The sequence below is a fragment of the Lytechinus variegatus genome, chromosome 13 (genome assembly GCF_018143015.1).
Source record: "Lytechinus variegatus isolate NC3 chromosome 13, Lvar_3.0, whole genome shotgun sequence".
In the NCBI taxonomy this organism is placed as follows: Eukaryota; Metazoa; Echinodermata; class Echinoidea; order Temnopleuroida; family Toxopneustidae; genus Lytechinus; species Lytechinus variegatus.
The window spans coordinates 1,378,719-1,388,412 of NC_054752.1; the positions used below are offsets into that span (position 1 = coordinate 1,378,719).

At 36.8% G+C, this 9,694-nt stretch overlaps 1 protein-coding gene across 1 annotated transcript in view; it reads left to right on the plus strand.

The window, feature by feature from the left end:
• Positions 1-7,848, plus strand: part of LOC121426626 (protein twist-like) — a 44,672-nt gene extending 36,824 nt beyond the window's left edge. Inside the window, exon 3 of the mRNA XM_041622988.1 lies at positions 7,606-7,848. The gene's annotated coding sequence lies outside the window, so the exon portion shown is untranslated. The remainder of the gene's footprint in view (positions 1-7,605) is intronic.
• The last annotated feature ends 1,846 nt before the right edge of the window (positions 7,849-9,694 follow it).

Consider the following 9,694-nt stretch of genomic DNA (forward strand, 5'->3'; position numbering starts at 1 on the left):
GGGTTTTCTGTGCAACCCCGAAAACATGCATTGTAAATCTAAATCCTCAATGTCATGAATGTATATGTCTACTGTACATGTATTGAATGTACTGGAGGCTCTCCTGTTGATATTGGTAGATTTTTAATTTCTTCTTCTCGCATTACCCTTATGAAATGATGTGTATTTCGATATCTTTAATGTCATTTTCTGTGAATTGCCTTGGTCGGATTTAGGTCTCGTTATGTTATATGTAAACCTAATTCACTGTAATAGGTATTAGTGACAAATTGGAAAGATGGCACCGTGGGGTTAGTACCAAACTATTTTGGTTGATTGTGTCGTTCGCTACTCTATTATGTATCACACACATTCTTCCTCACCCAATATTACACACGCACATGTACCCTCCCCACACACACACACACATACACACCCACAGAAAATCTATTAAAGGAGTACACTCGCAAATTCCCAGAAATATCCTTACCGCCACTCCACCAGAGACCGACAAGACAGTCACCCACTTCATTTAATGTTATCCAACTGTTTATTTTCAACAATAGAAGTCCTTAATTGCAAGCTGATCCCTACAAGAACCCGGAAAACCCCTGCAAAGTAATTTATTTACCGGGGTCAGCTTTTTGTTTCAATATTTTCTGCGTCTAAAATGACTAAAACCAACAAGCATCGAGGGTTCTTTTCCTTGGGATAGTTGCATTCTCCACTGGGCGCCAATTTCAGTCTTCAGCTTCGCCTGAGGATTCAGAGTGACTGAAAGGGTCTCTCTAAACACAGGTGAATTTGAATTAGAAAAAAAATCGAGTTTATAAAATAGGGGTTTGATGATTCGCATGAAATGATTGATACCTGATTGATTTGTTTGATACTAAACGAAAGAACCATTTAGTATAAGTATTATTTGAAAAGAGTTAGAAAAGTTGCACGATTATCGAATCATGAGAGAAGAAAGAACAGTGTTGATTCCTTTGTGTGGTGATACTTGACGAAATACGCAGTAACACTTTAACCAAACAATCGTCTTTGCAATCAATTTACTTTTCAATGTCTTCATATTGAATATGTCACCATGTTTAATATTTGTGTTTGTTTCGAAGGGCCCCAACGAAAACCAGCTTGTTGCTGATTGGGCTATCCTTCTTTTTAAATATTTGAAATAAGTAAATAGATAAATAATGTCATGTTTATTGAAAGCTTATTATTTTGTGACCCATTATTTTGCCAAATTTGCATTGATTTTGTTACTCGATCCAGCATGTCCAGGGCAAGAAATATGAAAGGAAATTGGTCCAATGTACAAAACTATTTTAATTTACAAAATGACGTACCTCCTTTACTTCAGCACTTTGTTTCAGTACTGTAGGATCAAGGAATTACACTTTTTCCAGAAATCAAGTGTGATTCTTCTTTTAGTAACTCCTTGGATAGGATCCATGATATAGGAAATGATTTTTGGTGTGTGTTGTAAACATGTCCCGTTGTGTTTGTATTACCTTGAAATACTAAGATATATAGTACCCATCACACATGGTATACATTGTTTGATCTGTGTTAATATCTTTGTCAATGTGTTTCGTATGATTTCAATGTCATTCATTCAAGGGCTGTCTTGTTTAGATCTGATTTTATCGAGATAATTTGGCGATTAATATTTACATTTTCACGCGAAGCCATCTTGTTTGCAAACTTGGACATTACACTTCACTGTGGTGGCAATTTCTTCCACTTTATGAAAAGTGTGAAGTGTAATCGAAATTAATTGATTGTTTATATTGTTAACCTCCTACCTTTTAATTTGCTTTGGCCTTGCTTTTAATTTGATTTAATTTCTAAGTTTAAAGGAATACATGGCATATGGACACGTTATCTTGCTGTGTACGCTAAAACATGTAAAAGAAACATTTATTATTATTATCTTTATTATATTAGAATAAACATGTTTTATATAGGCCTATGCCCTATACTATTGTACGCAAACAACAAATAAAATTGATCAAAGTAAAAATGAAAGCTGAACAAGAAATCTTTTTTATGTTTAGGTCCTACCCTACCTCGGACGTAGAGTCCTGACTGGTCAATATCAAGCCACAATTCTTCAGACGACAATGACCTATATCTTTATCAGGGGTAAAGACTATCAACATGATCAAGGTCATGAATTTTCCCGGGGTTGTTTTCGTAAGCAGTGAGAATTCTGATATAACAACATTAGAGATATTTTGAAGGAATGTTTTCAAAAATATTAAATCTTTACTGTCCGGTGGAAATGAGAAGAAGCTCAAACTGAATCGCCATTGCCCTTGTCAACCCTTGCAGTTTTTTGGACACAGTTGTTGACTTTAGTTCATTGCTTCTACCTCCTTAGTTTCATTCCTTCATTTTCTCATCTAACAAGAAGGGAAATCCCTGATATTCTTTCAGCGGAACTATCAACCGCTAGAACTGAAGCCAAATCAACCGTGTGGTTGTATCTAGCTTTGTCTTTTCCTTAAGACGATCAAAGGAACTACCTGATATTTGTGATTCATTCGTTCTGATCCGCCTTGGGAATTCCCTTCTCCTTAAAGAAAAGATGATATGGATAAATATCATTCATGGACTGTTTGTATTACACGCATACGAAACTGCATGATGTATTGAACACGGTGAATAAGTATGAATATCTCCATGATCTCACCATATCCTCACGTCAAATATTTTCCCGTTATTTTACACTTGAATGTAAAACTCCGCGTAAGAACTATGAAATCAACAGATCAAATTGAGGCAAATAACACTTGCCATTGATTGGAGAAATAATGTAAGAAACTTGGCTTTTAGTTGAAGAGCGAAATGGGTAGGCCTATACACAAATATAAGAAACAATAATTGCCCAGTTTGTAAGCTGTAATGATTGCAGATATTGTATGCCATGAAAGAAACCTTCAAATTGGATCTTGTTTTCCTTACTCATTTAATGAAGTGAGATTCAAAATGTGCATCGATGCAACATAAGCTTATATTTTACCCGATTATTCGTACAATATATTTTATGGAAAAAATCATTGGCGTATTTGTATTTTTTTACCGCAAATATTCCTCATAATCTGTTAGTTACCGGTTACGCGGCTTTAACTTAACCTTAGGCAGTAACCAAGGTAAGAGAGCATTGGATGATGGCAATTCCGATTTGAGTATTTCTCAGTCTTTATATACTTCTTGAGTGATGATGAAGCGTATACTTCAGAATCAATTAACATATCATGCACACCTGTTGTTATGCTTTCATCCTGCTAATATCCTGGATAATCTACATTCTCCTTTGATGAAGTCGGTCAGTTACCCATTCTAACGTTTATCGTGTCTCGACCAAGGACAGCCCTCCAGTCATTATACACTGGGGATGTTAACCGCCAATTATCATTGATTACGCTGCTTTTCACCCGTTCAATCTACGCTTTTTTTCCATCTTTACGCCCATACTACTCCTCAAAATCTTATTCTTAAGAACATCTCCTGTTTAATCCCCCTTAATCCCAATCCCTCGTCTGCCCTTTCCCTATTTGTCATGTTTCTTATCACCCATGGAGTGTTTGGAACTTGTAATTAAACTAGATTCGAGTAATATAGGAATGGTTGTCTTTTAAAAGAAAGAGAAGAAGGCAAATGAATTATAGTACCCAGTACCTAGACGTATAAATGAGCCTACACTGTCACTAACCATGGAGCTATTAAACACTGTAATAGCTCCATGCACTACACATACAAATTGCAATGTATAGTCAAGATCGGCGAGCTAAACAATTCGCGTCTGTATTGACCAAAAGATGCAAGACAACTCACCGGTAGTCTACTTCTTACCATGGACCTATTACAACTGGTCCATGTTCTTACAAAAAATGAAAAATGAAAGGTCTTACTTTGCAGCTTATCAAATTGTATCATTTAACACCGAAATTAGATTTTACACACATGCGTTTTGTTTTTCTCCCAAGGATAATTTTCGATTTTGCCAGTCATGATTACTATCTATTTTTGTCATTTTTTTAATGAAGAGATTCTACACTATATTTTTCTTGGAAATTTACTTTCTCACCTGTTTCCCTCGAATTCTCGCTCTATGTATCATATGTGTAGGCCTACATCCATTGATCATATCCACTGTGATACCTCACGTGGTATTGCCTTTTCACTCAGTTATCTGAGGAAATATATTTTTCGAAAGGAAGAATTCCATAATTGTCATTATTATGTCTTCGGTGGCTATAGAACAATGATTTAGAGGAGTATAATTGCAGTTTAGGTACGTGGTCAACATGGTCAATGAACGGCCTGGCGATATGGTAATCAAATTTGTTATTGAAGAAAATTAAAATGAATGATAAAATATATTACACATCGACCTATAGACTCGACGAAATATTTCAAAATTCGAATTTCGATGTACAAAGAATTTGAACATAATTTGCTATACCTTTTCAACTGGAAGGAAAGTGGAATAAATCGACCATAAGTAGTAGGCCTACATGACATGCTGTACTTTCAGGGATGATCCACTCATCAGATAGGCCTATGGAATTGTGATGCATGGATATGATGAATGTGACGAGTTTGAGACGCATAACCCCAGTAGATTTTTTTTTCTTTTTACGATGACGGGAGTGTGCGGGATCTAGCAGCAGTCTGCTCATTCGAGATTGATGGGGTAGTTTCGGCGCGCTCTCAATCGAGGTCATGCTATTTGATGGCTATAGTGGAACTCGGGCGAGCAAGATTTATTTCCCTTCTGAGCTTGGGTCGAGTGAATTACTGCCTTTCCTTCTAATAAGATCGTAATGACGGCAGATTGTACACATATATCTTCTCGAGTTTTTATGGAGTCAAACGAGAAATATGAATGTTGTATGGTTTATGTGTAAGGGAAACTAGCGGGAAACCTTCGACCTGAGTGCGTGGTGAAAACACATATACATTCGTGGATTCTTGATAATAGAAAAAAGTAGAAGCAAGGGACTTCAAACACAGAAGGGTGTAGGGTTTAAAGGGGTATACTCCAAGCTTAAAATAAAATGATTTTTAACAGATAAAGAAAAATTAGACGAACGAAATCCCCCCCCAAAAAAAAAATAATTGATTAAAATCGGACAAGGAATAACAAAATAATGACATTTTAAAGTTTTGCATGTTTTAGGTGAAACAGTTCTATGCATGTCTTGCATAGATGACGTCATATCCCCACTTGTTCTTTGTAACTACATGAAATTATTTCCTTCACATTTTTCATCCAAGAACTGAAAAAATGATTGACAATTACTGATTTAATGCATTTATAAGTATTCATTGCTATAAGGCTTAAGTTATTTCATTTAAAGTGAGCCATATCAAACACAGACGTGAAATATCATGAGTTTATGTAATAGCATAAAAAGGTAAGCGGGTACATGACATCATCAAATTTTACTCTTTTTTTCTTTGATATGTTTATTGTAACCCTACCATATTCAGAGATATTTTCAAATGTGCTTAGTCACGTTTACCCGACATAGCAGGTTAAGTACTGCCCATAATAGCGAGATCCCTCAAAGTTTCAGATCTGAATGAGGCACCGAGAGTACATGGTCTCCAGAATAAAACAAAATGATGACAGCAGTTGTTCCCCTCTACATCCACCCCTTCCCCATAAAAGGCCCACTCTCTTCACCTCTAACCCTACCCCTTTATACCACTGGATGGCGCGCCTGAGGGGTAGGCGGGAATGTAAATCCCATCTTGGAGAGAAGGAATCAAGGAACGTGCCCGAGGTAAATGGATCGTTGTGGGTCATTAGAAGGGCCACGGAGGAACATTGCAACCAAGCGTCAAGACGTTGTTCAAAGATGTTTATCAAAGAAATACGTATCGAAATGGAACTCTTGGGTATAGGCCTATTCACCCCACCCCCGTCGAATCCACCCCTCAGCGTATACAACCCCCCCCCCTCCCCATCGAGTTTCCTTCTGTCTTCTCGGTTCATTTAAAATCTTCATCGCTCGTTTGCTCTATCCTTGTTCCTTCTACTTTCTTCCAATACCGATCTCTTCCACTGCTACCCCCCCTCCCCCCGATCTCCTTTCAAACCCTCCCTTTGCGCTCTATTATGTCCACCCCTACACGAATTCATGCCCCCCCCCTCTCTCTCTCTCTAACTTCCTAAGCAGCTCTTGTTTTGCTCAATTCATTTTCACTTTCATTCTTATATGTTCTCAGATCAGAATGTAGTATTACTATTACATACACAATCCTACAAAGGCAATTTCTCTCGTTTCTTCAATGCTAGAAGATCCACACATTGTATGGTCACGTGATTTGGGTTCGATGACCGGTCGGTCGGTGAATGCATTCAAATATTTATGACAATAAATATTCGAAATGAACAATGTTATGGCATATATATCATTTCGAATGCTGTTTTGACTGTAAGGTAATCAAATACCAGGTGGTCTGAGATGGATTATGATATGTTCTTCTCCATTTAGCTTCCTATATTATAATAGCTCTCCCTATTATTTCAGATTTGACAACTGTTTATTTCATTGTTATTGGTTTTCACGTTTTCTACACTAGTCGTCTTTCAAAGAAAATAACAAGACGATGTATGAATCGTGATGATATTAGCAACAACCGCATAAACAATACATGTTTTCATTCATCTAAAGTTAGCTATCGATAATCTTCGATTTTCGCCAGTATAATTTTTAAAAAAATGGAGGCTTTGAGTCAAATTGGCTTTTGTAGCCGGTAATAGCGGCAAAGGTATATACAGGATTAACCAAATTATTTTCAATGGAATGTGCCACTGATAAGGGTTAATGAATAATTGCAAACTATGATTTTAAAGGCAAAACAACCTAGAACAACAACATTACGATCTTATCCACCGACTACCAATACTTCCTCTCTCTTGCATCCAGTCGCTCTCAATTCACAAATGTATAATTATTTGTAACGTAAATAATAACATATTATAATAATAATAATAATAGCCAATTTTTATAAAGCGCTTTTCCCAGAATGGCCCAAAGCGCGTTACAGCATATTATTACCCCGGTCATTGGATTCATTTCAATCCCGCACGAAAAGTGCACAATTTCCACTCCCTGGGGAGCATTCCTTGCATTCATCGCAGCCTCATTATGGCGCTGGCAAAATCAAACATACAATATCTTTCGCATCCTACCGGGTACCCATTTAGCACCTGGGTCGAGAGTGGCAAAGTGTGGATTAACGCCTTGCCAAAGGACGCTAGACCGCGGTGGGATTCGAACACACGACCCTCTGTTTACAAGGCGAGAGTCAGAACCACTACACCACGGCTCCTCCACCCAATATAGGTTGCATATAAAAAAAAATCTTTTTGTTTTAGACTTTACCTGATTATAGGGATGCTTTTATTTAGAATGCCATGCACTCAGTTGGTTGTCTGTATTTGAAATTACAAAAATGATTATAGCTATCCTAGTTCTCAATGTCATCTGTTCGTTATGTAAGATAAGTTTGAATTTTCCCATCCCATTCTGCATTTCGATAACGTTAATTTTCTGTCTACTAAATATCAATATCAATGTTATTTTTTTAATCTTTATGCAGGTCCAAAAAGTCTTTGGATGCCAGGCTTCTCATTGCCAGATGAAAATTACCTTTGAGTCGCATCAATCTCGGAAAACCATGGAGCTTCCATTCCTGAGAGTTGCTTTGGTTTAGTTAGCTATGCCTGTTGATTCTCCAATCAAAAGAAACATCAGCATCGCTAGTTTGTAGTAATGGCATACGGTAGCAGCATTTTTAACATCAATGGTGAAAGCCACGGAGTCAACAGCAGCAACAAAATCGGACACCACTCCAGGAAGAACAATGCTGACATCAACGGTAAAAGACGCATCGTCAACAACAGCAACAACAACAACGAAATCGTCCATCATGCTTGCCGCCATGACTTATAGTTCAATACTTATCTTTTTTTGTGTGTGCAAGGAATATCATGAACCTGACATTTCTCCTCACAGAAGCTACAATCGGTGTTCCATAAGAAATTAAAAAAAAAACATATCACTACTGCCGTTACATTCAGCTCGAAGTGCCTTTTCTATCTACTTTTGCAATCATGTAGGCTTACGGCATGTTGCCAAAAATACCATTATTATGTACTTACGTACAAGGGAAAATTCTGAGAAAATATTGTCTTGGTTACACAGTAGGCCCTACATTAAAACTGAAAAAAAAAATCTCAGTTTAATTATTTAGATCAGGAGGTCATGAGCGAATGAAGTGACAATACCCTGCCTCTTTGTTGTGACCCAAGCAGGCGATGGAACCTTCAAGCTGTCCTGCCAGCCAGATGATGAACTGATGTTTGCTATAATTAGACAGTCTTCCAACTCTCTGATCTTCCGTCGATTGTCCTTTGTTTAAATCATATGTGAACATTGCAACTATTGAATAACTTGATCTTGATACTATGCAGAGATACAATACAAAGTTATATATTCTCTTCTACCAGTCTTGCCTTTCTTATTCTGGAGCAACGAACGTAGTAGTGTTGCTGCCCTCTACGTTAATTGTTCTACAGTCACACATACGAAAATGAATCTCAACCATGTAAACCTATCTGTATTGATCCCGTTTCGCTCGTTTGACTGTAATGGTGTAGCATTATCTCTTTCTACCAATCGTCTTCATTCGTTTTTTTCATGAGCTTGCCTTCACATTCGAAGTCTTCCATAACAGTGCTAATTTTATCGCATTGTTATTCCCTCAAAGAGTAATGATAGGGAGTTTTTGCAACCACTACTGTATGGTAGATAATCTATTATCAAAAGTCCTTCGTGACAAAGCAGTCTGTCGAAAATTGTTGAATAAAGATAGGAGTTCCGTCTCAGGGCAAACGAAATTATTTGCATTTTTTTTCGTCAGCTCAGTATTTTACGACGATCAGCTGTTCGGGTTCAACATTTTCAAACCTTGGTGTTGATGAAACGATGTCCTCTAGGTCGAATGTCACATTCAGGACTGGTCTCATCAATCGTACTCCTAGATATTCAAAGGAGCTAGTGATTTTTAGATTGATTATTTGTATTGAAAAATTCATGATCATAAAAATAAATATAAAGAATACAAGATTTGTAGTTTTGATATGATGAACGAATTATCATTTTAGTAATTTCTATAAAATTCCTTAGCGTAACAAACTCACAATGACGCAACTTCTCTGATATGGTAAATTAAATACTATTGAGCAAAGTTTATGTTGAAAATGATATTTCAAATGTGTTTATGAAATGCCAAATAGTATTTTTGAAGAACGCTCAATCTTTTTTTCAAAATAACTTATGTTGTTGGCTGTGACGAATATATTAATTTCTGTAATTCATTTATGTCGTCTTTTGTATTACAGGTACTTTTGTTTTAAAACGAGTTATTCCAGACTAGCTAATTGTTATTGTGGACCTAGTCATAGCGATAGCATAGCCAATGTCTATGTCACTGAATGGTAGGTGGATGATAATGTCATTGAATTTATTCGATGTTTGATCGCTCGAGGGCGAACAACTTAAATGAATACATTACCCTGATTTCCTGAAATATACATTCATTTTGTCACTGTTTTTCCTAATCCCATTTATCAGATTATGGATCGCAAGTAATGCCTACCTAGCGCCAACTTCCACCTTCACCGAGA